This window comes from Sphaeramia orbicularis, chromosome 8 (genome assembly GCF_902148855.1).
Source record: "Sphaeramia orbicularis chromosome 8, fSphaOr1.1, whole genome shotgun sequence".
In the NCBI taxonomy this organism is placed as follows: Eukaryota; Metazoa; Chordata; class Actinopteri; order Kurtiformes; family Apogonidae; genus Sphaeramia; species Sphaeramia orbicularis.
In genome coordinates, this window is record NC_043964.1 from 24,708,179 (window position 1) to 24,725,827 (window position 17,649).

Genomic DNA, 17,649 nt, shown 5'->3' on the forward strand with positions numbered 1-17,649 from the left:
TTGGTTCCTGTTCATGTGTGTTACAATAATAATTTCACAGCAAAATGTTGAAATTGTGAGCTAATGGTGATCACTTTCATCAGGGTTAGATTCAAGGTGTCAAACATACAGCCCATGGGCCAAAACCGGCCCTCCAAAGGGTCAAATCCGGCCCACGGGATGAACAGGGTTCCCACTCTTTGCCTGAAATTATTTTCCAGGACTTTTCAAAGACGCATGGGAACCCTGATGAATTTACAAAGTCCACAAATTACACAGAACACATTGACAGTCAAGGGAGTCTTGACAAGTTGTTTTGATCATAAAGTTAATTAAATGCTATGTTTTTCAGTTCCAGATGCCTGTTAATAAATGTTTTATGTCTTTGAAGATCCATACGTTGTAATGCACATGTGTAAATGATAAGCTGAGGCATGATATTGTTAAAATTGCACTTATTTTTCTTCAGAAATCTCATATTTTTTCATAGTTGTTCAGGTTATTAACATTTTTTGTGAAAGGATCATTTGTACTGTATTTTTTTTTTTCTCTTTTTTGGTACTAAAATAAAGAGAAAAGTTTGGAGTTGTCCTTAGTTATAAGTTATTATGCTGCTATTTTACTAGTCTAACCCACTTGAGATCAAACTGGGCTGAACTAAAATGGGCTAAAAAAAATCCATTCACCTGTATAACATTTAAATCCAAACTCAAACCCATCTGTTCAAACTGGCATATTCACTTTGACTGGACACTGCACACCACACTTGTTTAGATATTTTGTTTAAATTATGTTTGATAATGTTATTTTATGCTTTTTATTGTCTGTGAGGTGACCTTGGGTGACTTGAAAGGTGCCACCAAATAAAATGTATTATTATTATTATTATTATTATTATTATTATTATTATCATTATCATCATTATTATTATTATTATTATTAACAATAATAATAATAATAATAATAATAATAATAATAATAATAATAATAATAATAATAATAATAATAATAATAATAACAACACTGCCAGATGAGACAAAATTAAATGATTGCTTTCTAATACCTCTGTTTTTTTCCAATTTGAGGAACTTTTCTTTTCATCCATAGTTTAATTGTTGAAAGAAGAACTAGTGTCACTAACTGTTTATCTTGGGTCACTCATCTTCTGTTGTGGCATCGACCACATTGTTCCAATGTTATTAATATTATTTATATATTCAAACAGGCAACAATTTGGATCGTTTTGGCCACAACACTTTATTATGACTGATACCATCATTGTCAGTGTTTTGTTTTTGTTTTTTTAATATTTCAACAATAGGCCTTCAATACAGGACTTTTTAGGTCATTATTCCTGTTGTATTTGATGCAATCTTCAATGAAAACAAATGTCTCTTCTTCTTTGGGTGTAGATGTACTATTAAACGACTTCTAGGCTGATAATACCAATAAAACTAGAATAAAACGATTGGAAAACGGTAGTTAAATAACTGCAATTACTTGTATGGAAATGAGCTGGTATGGCAGTCCAAATGTTAAAACTGCCAAGACTGAACAATGGTGTAAAAATGGTAATTGAGTCTGATTATGAGGCTGAATCCTCCACACACTGTCCCTGCCATGAAGATATTTGGTATTCAGACGACAGACTTAAAGGCTCCTCAGACAGCAGTCTTCTAAGTCTGGATCTAATAAACCTGGTGCCACATGTATACAGACTGTGTTGATAACACCTGCTGAATTTCAAGCTGTGAAATGAAGCTACGCTAATGATTACGCTGTTGGAAAAGTCAGATTTATGCATATGAGAGTAATCCAGATTTAAGCTAGGAGGAGCAGGAGAATGCGGACTGTGTGAATTTTGCAAAGAGAGATTGAGGTTAGTATTTTTAGTGAAAAAAATGTCTGCGTTGACTGACGTGTCATTTCAGTGAATTGGAGGATGTAGCAGCAGTCACAGTAAGAGATGGTCCACCTGACGTTCTTATCACTTCTGACTGAATTTTGTCTCAGAATGTTGCTTCTTTGGTTGAATCAGACAACAGTTATCAGTGGCCATACCTTATTGCAGAGGTGTCAAAAGTTCATGTGCAGCCCAATATGATGTCAAATAATAATAGTGAAAAAAGTACAAATACATTATGAAAGTGTTTACATCTGCAAAGTTCGCTTAAAAATCCCAATAACGTGAACAACCTGAAATGTCTTAAGAAAAGTAAGTGCATTTTTAACAAAATTATTCCCCAATTTATCATTTACATGCGTACATTACAACTTACAGATCACAGTGGATCTACAAATACACAAAACATGAGGGGTTTCCCATCAAACTGGGTTTACTTTTTTTTATAAAAGAGAATTTTAGACATATCCCCCCCCCCAAGATGTACCGGTAACACTTTATAATAAGTACACACTCTGAAGCATTACTTAAGCATTAACAAACACTGAATTCATCATTTATAAAGCATATTTCTGACATGAATACTCATTAGTATATGGGTTATAAGCACAGTTATAATGGTTTTACGCATCATTAATAAGCTCATCTACAATGTGCTTAATGATTGTATGTTCATACTTTGTAAATTATGGATTCAGCATTTAAAAATGTAGAAATGCATCACTTACAAACCAGTTATGATGTGCTTTTATGCTTGCACATACACTACGTCAGACATGTACTAATGGTTAGTGAATATGTTAGTGTGTATTTTATACTAACGCACAAATTTCTTTTCCAATAGATGTCCTATAAACAGTTATTAATACAGGAATTAGGTCTATGGTGTGAGCTCATTTAAACTACGTGGACTATCTATGCCGTATAAAGCATTTACAAATGAGATTTAAAGGTTGGAAATAAAGACTCACAAAAGTCTCAGTTATTCTAACAAAGGAAAGACACAGCACATGAGATTATCAAACAAACTGCATGATTGAATGATGAATGATTATGATTATGAATGATTTAACATTAACATTTTTTAACTGTGCATATAAACCATATACTAATGAGTATTCATGTCAGAAATACACTTTATAAATGATGAATTCAGTATTTGTTAATCTTTAAATAATACTTCATAGTGTGTACTTATTATAAAGTGTTACCGATGTACCTAATGATGACCTCAGATAAATGAAAAAAAAAAAAAAAAGAAATTGTTATCTTGCAATGAGCCATCCCAAAATGAATGCATTTTTAATCAAATACTGGGGCCAAAATTGGGACAGAAAAAGCTACCTAAGTGTCAGTGCATTTGACCTGGAAAACATGTCTTGAAATGGTCTTATATACCGCGATAAATAAAGACACTGTAAAATTTGACGATTCTTGTTTTTCTGACCCAGACATGCGGGTTTTTCATAAATCTGCAGTCTCATTCCAGGTTTTTTGCACGTTACCCATCGTTTCCACTTGTGTTACATGCGGAACCTGCCCATTTAAACACAAATAAATTGCAACTGATTTTGCAACAGCGGTCATTTTTGTGAAACACTGCTTTGCATAAATGCATAATTCCATTTAAAAAAGCAAAACATCACCTGACGTTCTTATCACTTCTGACTGAATTTTCTCTCAGAATTTTGCTTCTGTGGTTGAATCAGACAACAGCTATCAGTGGCCATACCTTACTGCAGAGGTGTCAAAAGTTCATGTGCAGTCCAATATGAGTATTCATGTCAGAAATACACTTTATAAATGACAAATTCAGTATTTGTTAATGCTTAACTAATGCTTCATAGTGTGTACTTATTATAAAGTGTTACCGATGTACCTAATAATGACTTCAGATAAATGAAAAAAAAAAAAATCTTGCTATGAGCCATCCCAAAATTAATGAATTTTTAATCAAATACTGGGGCCAAAATTGGGACAGGAAAAGCTACCTAAGTGTCAGTGCATTTGACCTGGAAAAAATGTCTTGAAATGGTCTTATATACCGCGATAAATAAAGACACTGTAAAATTTGACGATTCTTGTTGTTTTTCTGACCCAGACATGCGGGTTTTTCATGAATCTGCGGTCTCATTCCAGGTTTTTTGCGCGTTACCCATCGTGTCCACTTGTGTTACATGCAAAACCTGCCCATTTAAACACAAATAAATCGCGACTGATTTTGCAACAGCGGTCATTTTTGTGAAACACTGCTTTGCATAAATGCATAATTCCATTTAAAAAAGCAAAACATCACACCTTTAACAGCTTCATTGTAAATTTTGCATTTCACATATTCATCCCACGGGCCGGATTGGACTCGTTGGTGGGCCGGTTTTGGTTCGTGGGCCGCATGTTTGGCACCTGTGTCTTATTGTATGATCTATGACCAGTCACAACTAAAAACCTCACCATATAACAGCTCAGAGTCCCAGTGCATACCCTGTTTTATTGTAATGAGGTGACACTACAGACTGATACCGCCAAGCCGTACCTGCTTTTGCTGTTATAAAGCGGTTGATTAATCACACGGAGGAAAAAGGCACTACGTCTCTGAGTCTTACTAATCCTTGCACTCTTAATAGCGGGGGCATCTGTGCATATGAGGAATAAACCCGCCCCCTGATGTCTAGGGTTGAGCAAGGAGAGCGTATAATTTGCATAGTAGAGAAATAAAATGACAATAAGGCAATGGGTCTCTTCTGCTGTACAGATAATATTACAGCAGCAGAATGATGACAAGTGACATGGACAGCTAAAGTGTAATTGGGGAGCCATCTGCAGAAATGAATATAGCTGATCTTGCATTTCCAATATGTCAAAGCTGTGCGATGTCTCCCTCTATTACAATCCATCACACTGGAGTTTTCACCACAGAAGCTCTGGCTCCCTGTGAATACATGAATGGAGCAGAGGGTAAAAAAAAAAAAAAAAAATTGGATAATGTCTGCTTTGTCTCATTCAGCTGCATGAAATTGGATAAAGTGATGGGAAACAGATGAACAGTAACGCTGGGAATCACTAGGAATAGATATGCCAAATATATAAAAGACATTTCCCCTACTGTGGCGTATTCATACACAGAGACAGCGAATGGGGGTGGGCTTAGGTTGGAGCACAATCTGCTTAAATTACAGCCTGATGGACTATGAGCATGTGTGTGTGCATGTGTTCTGTAGACGGAAACACACTGCACTGGAAGTATGAGCCGCAAATTCCCCCCAAAAAACATCCAATCAACAGACTCAGTCATCGCACCCACCGCTGTAAAAAATGAACTGCTGTGTGTTCCAGAACTGTGTGTGTGTGTGTGTGCAGGCAGAGTGTGGGTAAATGCTTTCACGGGCATCTAATGAGAAGATTAAGATTGATCTAGTTCTAAGTTACAACTGGAGAAGAAGCTTAAAGACTTTTTTACTGTCGGGCTAAAGGCTGGGAGGTGACAGCCACCCATTCTTCACACTGAGCGGACATTCCTCTACCAGTCCATTGTTAAGTATGAAACTGAATTTACTGCACACTAGGGCTGGGAGATAAACGATATCTATATAGATCGAGATATAACTTTTCCATGATAGAAATATGAGACATGGTCGATACAGTTTCGATAGAATTCATTCGTCCGGTAAAAGAAAAAAAAAAAAAAAGAATTCATTTGTCTGTGTTTTGACAGATGTAAGAACAGCCAATCATAATTAAGTAGCACCACACCGAACCAATCACACTAGAGCAGTGTTTTTTAACCCTGGGGTCAGGACCCCATGTGGAGTTCAAATGGGGTTGGCTGAAATTTCTAGTAATTGATAAAAATGAAAACAAAAAACAACAACAAAAAAAAACTTACTAATAATAAATATATGGTGAGTCGAAAGAGACGATAACAATACATAAAAGACAAAATCTGAAGCTGAAACTGAAGCACTGCACTGGAAAAAATCTAAATCTTTTTTTTTTTTTCATTAATTATTATTATTTTTTTTTTATTGATCCTAATTGCATATAATCTATCTCTAAAAAAAAAACCACAGCAATTAGTTTCATCTCTTAACTAACAGCAAATGTGGAAAAAATACAGCCTTAGTTTATATATGAAAAGGTATATAAATGGTACAGTTTGAGATGAATACATGGTAACTTACAAGAAAAGCTGGACAATTTGGTAAATTATTGCTGTTACTGGATTGTTGTCATCATTATGTTATTGCAGACTTTAAGAAATCCTCTTCACTGACATGAAGTGGCTAATACAGTGTGAAACTCCACTTAAAGGAGTGATACTTAGCTTTTGAAAATGGAATTATGCATTTTAATTTTCTATTTTTTATTTATTTTTTTTAATTAGTGATAGTTAACAAGACAATGTGGACAGAAAAACAACAACACATAGACAAAGGGAAACTCAAACAAATAAACAAACAAACCAAAAACAACAACAATGACAGAGTATTGACAAACAACAACAACGTCATATTACAAAGAAAAAGATCATAAACGTAAATAGCAACTAAACCATACAGGGTGGGGAAGCAAAATTTACAATATTTTGAGGCAGGGATTGAAAGACAGTGTATGACCACTTAGTTTATTGAAAGTCATGAGAATTTATTTGCCACAAGAAAATTGACATAATAGAAAATGTTTTTATTCTATGTGTTCTCCTTCTTTCTCAATAACTGCCTTCACACGCTTCCTGAAACTTGCGCAAGTGTTCCTCAAATATTCGGGTGACAACTTCTCCCATTCTTCTTTAATAGCATCTTTAAGAAAGTGGACATTGCTGTGTGATGTTCTATTGGTAGCATGTTCTAAAATGCCCCAAATAACAGAATCCAGAGGGTTTAGATCTGGGCTAGAAGGCGGCCATAAACATGATTCCTAAAAATTGCTAAAGTTGGATTTGTTGCTGTTGTCAACAAGTGTTTTGGTGTTCTTGTGTAAGATTTTAACTTCAAATCATATTTTACTACATTTCTAACGGTCTTGTTGTCTACCTCAAGTTCAATTGCCATTTTTCTCATGGATTTGGTTGGATCCTTTAGGATTTTGGATTTGAGAGCTTTAATAAAAGCTTTGGTACGTTTTTTGTTGCTTCCTCCACTTCCAGACTTTCTCGTAATAGTTTTGCTCATAGTCATTCTCTTCTTTCCATTATAAACAGTCTTTATGGACACTCCAACTATTTTTGAAATCTCCTTTGGTGTGACGAGTGCATTCAGAAAATCACACACTCTTTGACGTTTGCTTTCCTGATTACTCATATGGGCAAAAGTTTCTGAAAAGGTATGGATAATAGTGTTAGGTATGATTATGACATCAATATACGTTTGGTTTCAAAACAATTGACGTAGTGCCTGCTGAGAAAAAACAACAAAATGTTCATTGTAAATTTTGCTTCCCCACCCTGTATATATACTATATATCTATTTCTGCAAATTTTCCTTGTCTTATGTCCTAAATGTGTGATTAGCTAAGTGTACAAACTTGTTAATATCATTATTATTATCCTGAATCCATAATAGTAAATAAAATATAAACAAAAAAGAAAAACAAAAAAACAAAAATTAACCTCCACCATATCTGCATTTGAATAAATACCTAAAAATATCAATACAGTACTTTTTTTTAAAATCGATACAGTAATGTGAAATGAAATATTGTGATATATTGCAGAACCAATATTTTCTTACAGCCCTATCTCAGACTGGAACAGTCTTCATCCATACAGAACACTGGCTCTTCCCTGTTTGCATTCAGCTGTTCCTGTTAGACCCAAAACCACTACCCAACAGTTTGGGAGTCTGGGGTACAGATGCACGGCTAAAGCCAGCACAAACTGCCTAAAAAACACTTTTTATCCCAGGGCCATAATTGCACTGAATACTGCTGGACATTAACTAATTGTGTGGAATGCTGAATGTTGTCCAGAGTATATGATGATGTTTTATGTGTCTTTCATACTTCTAGTAACACTCTTTTTTTATGCTGTGTCAGGGTTTTCCTTTTATATTTTAGTTTTTATACTCTTTTATATACATTATTTATACTTTTTTTTTGTCACACCTAGGACGATTGCATTTTTTGTTTTCGTTGTACCTGTATAATGACAATAAAGACATTCTATTCTATTCTATTCTAAAGGAAAAAACACATTTCTGATCAGGACGACAAACGTAAAATGATGACACATTAGGTTTTCAGATACGCACAAATAAAAGCAGCACGGCCCTTTTCATGCTGTTGGTTGAAGGAATGAAATAGGGACATGATGTTTGTGCACATGGACATGTCTGCTACTGGTGGAAAAGGTATTTTTAATCAGAATGCATAACAGCAAGTAAATGACAAATAATGGAATATGAAATGACATATTCATGTTCATTAGCTACGTTAACAGCTTTATATGAACATGGTCTTTTCAGGGTAACGGCTTAGAACACAATATTTTGTGCATGTAAATGTAGTGTTATTTTTTTAATTATTTAAACTAAGGCTGTCTAGAATTTACATAAAGAACAGCAGCCTGTGATCAAACACCTCATACCTGTTCACATGTTTTCCATTTCTGCTATGCAATTTAACCCATAAAGACCAAAACAACTACTGGCAACTAAAACCATCTACTGATCTAAAAAACCTGATCCACTAATCCTACCAATACATGTAGATAATTGGTGTAAAATGCAGTTTATGTTTTCTTGGTCATCAGATATGACTCCTTTGGACATTCAGAGGTTCTGTAATGAAGTTCTACAACATTAGATTCACCAGTAAAACCCATGGAGTTTGCTTCATCTCTTGCTCCAGACTGTTCCACAAAGTCTCCTCACAGCAATAAACAATAAATAATCAATACCAATGCAGGCTAAAAGATGCTGTTCATTCTGTTAACATTAAAAAATGTCACATAAAATCACTGCTGTCAGAGTTTAAAAGTGTGACAGCTGTAGGAATACAAGATTTTGAATATCTGTTGGTTCTCCTCTGAGGTGCATGAAGGTGTCAAAGCAAACTCCTCGGGGGTTATTATATGAAAAACAAAGAAAATGGAGGAAAAAGTGACATTTTCAGTAAAATATATCAACTAAACATAAAAACAAGCATCTCCACCCACTGTCATTTATCAAAGTAGAAACATAAATATATTTAAAAAGAGGTATAAAAATTATTTCTAAATAGATATATGGAAAATGAGGGATAAAAATAGTATTGTCCCATATACTGTTCGTGAATTCTTTGAATTAAGACAGGGTAATTATAATTTCAGACATCTTTATGTTTGTAAATGGACTAAATGTGAAGTCTAGATGTACCTGATGATAAATTTAAGTTATTCAGTCCTTTTACAAAGTTTAAAAAAAAATGTGCCTCAAGTTTAAAATCATTTAGAAATATTGAACTGAGATCGTATGTCTTTTTTTGTTGATTTTTTTTTTTTTTTAATGGTGTGAATGCTCGATGCTGTACACATTTAATTTAATGTAAGCAGTGTATCAGGTGAAAAGGATAGGCAAAAAAAAATAACCTTTTACTTCTAGCCTATTCCTTTTTTGGTTTTTATGTTTATTATAATTATTGTGCTGAGTGCAATGACTAATGTACAAACCAAATATAAATTCATTCATTCATTATTTAATGTATCTATTTGTCATTGTCTTCCAATAACCTATCTTGTATTTGTACACTGATTCTTTATGTAAACTGACTCTGAATGTTCACTGATGTCTGGTAAGATGCAAATGAATTGCCCATATGGGATAAATACAGTTTTCTGAATCTGAATCTGAACTTTAATCTGAGCTTTTATGAACATCTACATGGTCTGAAAAGCAAATATGGCAAGGCAAGTTTATTTGTATAGCACATTTCAGCAACAAGGCAATTCAAGGTGCTTCACACAGGACATTGAAATACAACGACAGGGAAAAACAAACACATTTAAAACATGTGAAAGGTGATTAAAAACAGCAAGTAAGAAAACAACACACAAAATCCAAAAATATAAAAACACACACATATTAAAGTAAGAGTTGCAGTGCAGAGTTTCAAAAGAGAATATAAAATTTAAAAAGTCAAAAGCCTTTTAGTCTTTTGCAGCAGTGAACAGGTGAGTCTTTAACCTGGACTTAAAAGAACTCAGACTCTCAGCAGACCTGATATTTTCTGGTAGTTTGTTCCAGATATACGGAGCATAGAAACTGAACACTGAGTCTCCATGTTTAGTTCTGAATAAATGGGGAAAATATAGGGAAAATACCTGATTTATACTGAAAAAAACACAAAATACAGAGGATGATATTATAATAAATGGTGATAAATCACTTAAGAACAGTTAGATACAGAGAAAAAATCATTTGGGAATTGCCACAAAAGTATCATTAGGTCTCTATGGGTTACGATAAGGACAGTCTGAACTGGTGAACGTACTGCTTTGACTCGACTGCTTCTGTATTTTATAGGTAGAATTGGAAAAGAGGAAGTCTCACCTATGACATGTGGGAGTATTTCCATCCTCTAACATAACTGGCAAACCATGTTCCCTTCAGCCTTCACTGTCCGAACAGGACTTTGGACATGGCGCTGTCAGTGCTAGGCTTTATTTATTTGATATCAGTCTTATCATTTTGGCTCATTTTGCTAACAGCAAGATCAGCTATCAGGTTCTCAGCTCCGGTTTGGACCTGGGAGGCAGACCGTCTCTGCTTTTCAGATTAGGCTCAAAACTTCCTCTTTTCTGATAAAGCTTATATTATTGTTGGACCAGGTGACCCTGAATCCTCCCATGATGCACTGGGCTTTGTCCTCCTCTCTACACTCATCCATGCATTCATATACTATATGTGTGTGTCTTTTGTAGTTTGTGCTTTTTCTTCTATACCCTGTATGTATCTGCAGGTATCTCTGTCTCTGGAGCTTTCTGTTTTTGATGCGTGGTTAAAATCCCTCCAACCTGCCCAGTGTCTATTTGTGTCTTTGTTGTTTCCCTGTGCTGTTCTTTTATCTGTCCCTTTTTTACTCCCTCCATGTGGTCGAAGCAGATGGTGGCCCACCCTGAGCCCGTTTCCGTTGAAGGTTTCTTCCTGTTAAAAGTGAGTTTTTTTTTTCCCTCCAACTGTTGCCAAATGTTTGCTCCAGGGGTTTTGTTCCATTTTTCTCGATGATGTAGTGAGGTCTCCACCTTGCTATGTAAAGCACTTTAAGATCCTGGTTTCTTTCTATAGAAATAAAACTGAACTGAACAACAAATAGGGACATTTCTAAGCTCATGTTATGACTTTTTAAATCCCCTTATTTTCTCAGTCAACTCCACTGTGACCACAGACCACGACACTCACTTATTACTGTACAAGCAGGTCTAAAAACCAGTCAGTGAGCCTGTTTACATGCACAATAATACTCCGATCATTAGCTGATTTTTAGAGTAATCAGATTATTCAACTGATCATGTAAACAGCATAATAGCAACAGCAGTAATCAGATTATGAGAAATCCGATTACCACACCTGCATTTCTCCCATGTCTTCATGCATGTATACCTGTTAATTAGATTTATTTCATTCTTTTACATTTACATGTGTAAAAACATATAAATTGAATAGGATGGAAATGATATGGTTAAATGTGAACAGAAGACAATAATAGGAAGTTTGAATCTACTATCACTACATATGTACATATTCTGCAAGAAACCAAATAATGGACTGAAATGTCTAAACCAGAGTTTTTGGATTATCATAGTTCACAAGTGCATGTAAACGCATCAGATTAGATAGTTACTATTATCTGGTTTGTCCCAGTTATTGGGTTTTTATTGTCATGTAAACCGGCTCAGTGACAGCATCTCAACTCAGAACAACCGATTCACTTGATAAGACTTTGAAAACACACTCTTCCAATCATAAATAACACCTCCGTCCGAAGTTGTTGTTGTATGTTTTACTTTCACTGTATGTTTGTTATTTCTCTAGCCGCCTGGCTTGAAAAACACAGTACAATAAGAGTGTTATTATTGCAATGAGCTGGGGGGGGGGGTTCTGTCCTGTTGCTGAACAGTTCCATGCTGGAATGGAAACACTGTGGCCAAAGTAGTAAAGCACTATATGTTTATTCTTTCTGTTTATTCTTGATTGAGGATCCCCGTCAGCCAGCGCACAAACGACAGGCTAGTCTTCCTGGGGTCCTCTTGTAAAAAGTTAAAGGTGCAGGAGACTTTCATGACCAATTTTTCATCAGATCTGTCAAACCTCAGTCACAGCCTAAGTATCATGAATCTGTAAGTCTTTCTGTGATTACTCACCCGAATCTCTTGCATTACGGTGAACAATTTCTTTGTGCCATCCACCAGAAATTGCAAAATTTATTCAATAATGTTTCTTTGTCTCTTGATGACTGTGTTGTTCTTGGCAGAGACAAGATGAAAAACCTTGGTGTCATATTTGACCAGTCACTTGGTTTTGATAAGCATATCAAGGAGGTGACTCGAATATCATTTTTTCATCTTCGAAGGATTGCTGAGATCAGGCCAATCCTAAGTGACAAAGATGCTGAAGTCCTCATTCACACTTTCATAACATCTTGTTTAGACTATTGTAACGCTCTTCTTTCAGGATTACCTAAAAAAAAGTTTCCGAGTCCTGCAGATGGTGCAAAATGCTGCAGCTCGGGTTCTGACTGGAGCTGGGAAATATGATCATATTACCCCAGTGTTGGCCTCTCTTCACTGGCTTCCATGTCACGTTCGTGCTGATTTTAAGGTGCTTTTATTGACTTATAAAATTTTAAATGGAGCGGCACCTTCTTACTTGACAGAGCTGGTTAGACTGTATGCACCTTCTCGTGCCCTTCGCTCACAAGGATCTGGCCTCCTGACTGTGCCTAAAGTCAGGGAAAAGACTGTCGGTGAGCGAGCCTTTTCTTTCCGTGCGCCAACACTTTGGAACAGTCTTCCTCTGGACATAAGGCAGGCATGCTCTGTGGATGTTTTTAAAGCAAAGCTCAAGACCCACTTGTTTACTCTGTGTTATAAGTCATGATGTGCTTTTACTGTTAATGTTTTTAGTTTTTATGTTTTATTGTTTTATTGTGATTGATTTTATATCTGTACAGCACTTTGATTGAAAGCGCTTTACAAATAAATTATTATTATTATTATTATTATTATTATTATTATTATTATTATTATAATAAACAAAATGTGTTTACATTCAGAGCCGGGAGGTAACTTGGGCATGTTCGGAATTTTGTCGCGACATACATTGTGGGAAACAGAGGCTAGCGCAGCCACCTGCCGCGACAGCTGCAGAAGACACGACACGGAAACAGCAGGAGCTCCCTTCCCTTTATGCATATTCCTCCAGCTGTTTCCGTGTTTCAGACATTTCCGCGTGTTTGTTTCATCCATATAATATCATACGGTTGTGCTGCCGCTGCCGTGGCAGGTGGCTGCACAAACCTCCCTTTCCCACAATGCACGTCGCGACAAAATTCCAAAGATGCCCGAGTTACCTACTGGCTCTGTTTGTAAACACATGGTTTGTTTATGGTGGATGGTACTTCGAAATTGTTCACCGTAACGCAAGAGATTCAGGTGAGTAATCACAGAAAGACTTACAGATTCGTGATACTAAGGCTATGACTGAGGTTTGACAGATCTGATGAAAAACTGGTCACAAAAGTCTCCCGCACCTTTAAGGATACAAAATGACAATACACAGATCCATTTCTTTTTGGGTTTTTTTCCTGTCTATGTGCTTTATAAATGTATAAATTATAGTATTTTTATGTTGAAAAGTTATCATGTTGTTTTTAAAACAAATCTTAAGAAATCTGTAAATCAATAATGAAACCATGCTAAATTAATGTAACTATATTGTTTTTTTTTGTTTGTTTTTTTTTTCCTGTCTACATGCTTTGTAAATGTAAAAATTTTAACACTTTAATATTGGGAATGGACCCCAGGAAGAATAGTCTGTGCTTTGGTAGAGACTAATGGGGATCCTTAAACAAGTAAATAAATTAGAAAGCAAGAAAGCAAGAGAGCAAGAAAGAAAGAAAGAAAGAAAGAAAGAAAGAAAGAATTCCCAAACTGGTATCGTAAAAAGACCAGTACCTCTAAAGCCTGAATAGTGACTTAACATGTTTTTTAAATGTGTTCTTACTTGAAATGGTTCTAACATAAGGTTCTAATATAAGTCCACATACTCCAGACAGCTTCATGTACGCTGACACCGAGCTTTTTCTTTCAGTTTTTGCAGCTTGACATCCCACACGTGGTGCGGTTCAGTGCTTCATTACACATGTTCTCCACACGCTGTAGTCTGACCACACCGACTAATAATATGTTCAACAGTGCAATGATATTAAACCTTGGAGAAAAGCTTCCCACAGAACACGCTCATTTTAAGTTTTGCAACAGGCTCAACAGGAGACAGGGGGGTTTGGAGGAAGAATGGACATCAGAAAACAAATGGAGTGGATATACAGAAAGATAATTAATCTTTGGAAAACGAAGCAGCTACATCTGGTCTAATCTGTTTATGCCAGGATTAAAAAAAACTATGGGCCAATCTACTCCGCTGTGATTTATTGGAATGTGCTGCATCATAAAACTGCAGAGCATGGAAGCAAATATAACAATTAGAGAGTACAAAAATGACAGTCACTTTACAGGGTTCCTACAGGTTTCTACAAGTTCAGTTTAAAAATCTTTAAGACTGTTTTAAGACTACTTAGAACAGAATTTAATGACTATTTCACAGCCATACTGGCAAAAATTTGTGACTTCTAGAATTTAGGAAAATGTATTTATTTTCTCCAACACCTTGATTCCCACCATTTTGAGTCATTTCTCACCGGCGGCTGCAAAGTTAGTGATAATTGGGTCCTAATTTCAATATAAATTGTCGGGTTGGAACTGAGTCAGATAATGTTACCTTCTTTGCTGCTCGGATATTTAACAAACACATTTGAACACAACACAGCCAACAAGTTTATAGCAACATAACTTAAGACCTACCATGTCAAATTTAATACCTTTTAAAGACTTTTTGTTCCCCAATATTTTTATTGGTATTCAAGTTTTAATAATGAAAGGTAAACAAAGTAAATAAATAATAACATACATAAAGAACATGAATGAAAACAACCCAAACACTCATACACACACCCATTCACACCAGGTAAACTTGCACCAAATGATATATATTTATATAAATCACATACAAATATTTTTATAAACATATATAGATATATGTGGAAATAAAGTTAAAATACAGTAGTCATAATAATACAAAATAACACAGTAATACAGTGTTTTTCAACTTTGTGGTCGGGACCCCACATGGGGTTGCCTGGAATTCAAATGGGGTTGCCTGAAATTTCTAGTAATTGCTTGAGAAAACCGGAGAAAATGCCTATGTAAAGATATGATTTAGGTCAAATATTTGAGTGTATTTTTAATTTATTATGATTTTGATTTTATAAACTTAATATTTGGAACCAATATTCACTTTTAAAGTCTTTGAAAAGGTTCATTAAGCATCTTTGTGTCATTTATGCAATAAATTATACACATTTTTCAAATTGGATTTTATATTTTTTGTGTGTTTTTTGGCCTTGTTGTGTTGATATAGTAGGTTAAAGTGAAAAAATAATAGGCACATGACATAGATGAAGTTGTGCTGAAAAAGAAGATACTAAACATGGGTATAGTAAACATTTCTTTATACAGTATATAAAGGCAAAATCAAAAGAACTCAAAAACAGCCAAAATAGGCTTAGATCACTAAGGGTTCAGATGCTGCAGCTCTTTCATAATTCACATTTTGAGTTCTTGTTGTTCAGTTTTAATTGTCAGCCTTGTAAATACAAGCTGGACTGACTGTACATATCCTGACCCAGGAAAATGAAATTCATTTCAGCAAAAAAATGTGTTTTGAAAGTCTGGGGTCGCCAGAAATGTGTGATACTAAAATGGGATCATGAGCCAAAAAAGGTTGGGAACCACTGCAGTAATAATTTAGATGTCACGTCCCCATGTTCCAGATAATGTTCATATAAGGTTCCCATAACTGTACAGATTCCTTCAGTTTTCCTTGGGTTTTCTTGAGGTAACATAAGTCAGTCTTTCTAGTCCGATGCACTCAGATAGTTAAAGACTTTTTTAAGGTATTAAATGCAGATTTGTAAATTTTCAGACTTTTTAAGACCCTGTGGGAACCCTGCTTTAGTCTTATTCCACATCTGATCTTTCCAACCCTCACTTGAGCACAGGTGTTGGTCTTTAGAGCCTTTAGTAAGTAGCACTGATCTGTCACATACTTAGATCAGGATCGCATCAATATATCCCTGTCTCTCCACTGGCATTATCAGCTGTTGCAGAGAAAAGGACAAGTTCTCACATTTCCCCATTTTACAGAAAAAAAAAGGAAAAACAGAAATCCTATCAGTGCCAGAAAATGTCAACAACAGTGCAAGCACTCCCTTGGCTTCCACATTCTGGGCAGAGGAAACTGACAAATGTCAGGCCTTCAATCACTTGCTGATGGCCTTTCCAAATCTGATGGAGAAAAAAAAAAACCCTGGTTCACCTCCAAAAACACGATGAAAGAGAGGAAGTGGAGAGAATTACAGGGCCAAAACACCAAACAGACTGTCACCTTCAGTATATCACCTTCACTAAATGAGGCGCTCATCACGCCACATTAGCTCAGTAAAAATGGAGAAAACAGAAGACAAACCCTGAATTTGAATGAAATCTGTGAGCCGCCACTCCGCCATCCAAAACACAAAGGTATGGACTCCTTCTTTTATTCCTGATGGCTGAACCTGAGTCAATGGCCACGCCACGGCAGCTCAAAGTCATAAGGCTGCTACCCAAAGGCATGTGAATGCTCGGAGGTGGAGAACAAGTCCATCTGTTCGTGTACACACATCCATCTGTTCCACAGATCCATCCTCTCCATCTACATTAACATCTACACCGGCCCGTTCCTCTGACTGCGTGACTGGGCTTCATATCATTCACCACAACCCAACATTCACTGAGCAATCTGCTAACAAACACAAATTAACCCTGAGTTGGTTCACAAAATTTTCCATGTTTTTTTTTTTTTAATTATATGTGATATGAGCAGAGTCTTTTCTTTTCTATTGTTATTACAATTCTTAATAATCTTCCTTAATAACCCGAATGTGCTCCAGTGAACACAAGCAAATGGATGTACATTAACCTATAAAGACTCAGTGCCACTTTTTTCTCTATATTTAACCTTTCTTAAGTGATTTATCACCATTTCTTGTAATATTATCCTTCGTATTTTGTGCTTTTTTAATGAAAACTGTATATTTTCCTATATTTTTTTGTAACTTATATTTTATTAATTTTAAAAGAACAACAACAAAATGAAAACACAACATGAACATGTCTGGGTAGCACAGTTTTACCAATTATTTTGCTTGTGTAATATCCATTTTTTCCACTTTTTGTTCATTTGTGGTTCTTGTAGTCTCAATCTGTTTGTTAGTTTTTCCATTAGAAATATGTCCTCAATTGTAGTTATCCATTGATCCTTTGATGGCGTGTTCATCTTCCCCCATTTCCTTGTTATACATTTTTTTTGCAGCTATCAACATCACCTTTACCAAATATTTATCATATTCACATATAGTGCCATCACAAAAGTTGCAAAAAAAAAAATAGAATTTCAGGTTTCTTTGGAATTGTGTACCCT

The 17,649-nt window shown here is 35.4% G+C and overlaps 1 protein-coding gene across 3 annotated transcripts in view; it reads right to left on the bottom strand.

The window, feature by feature from the left end:
* Nucleotides 1–17,649, bottom strand: part of asic2 (acid-sensing (proton-gated) ion channel 2) — an 862,844-nt gene that overhangs the window by 173,319 nt on the left and 671,876 nt on the right. The gene's annotated exons all lie outside the window — the stretch shown is intronic.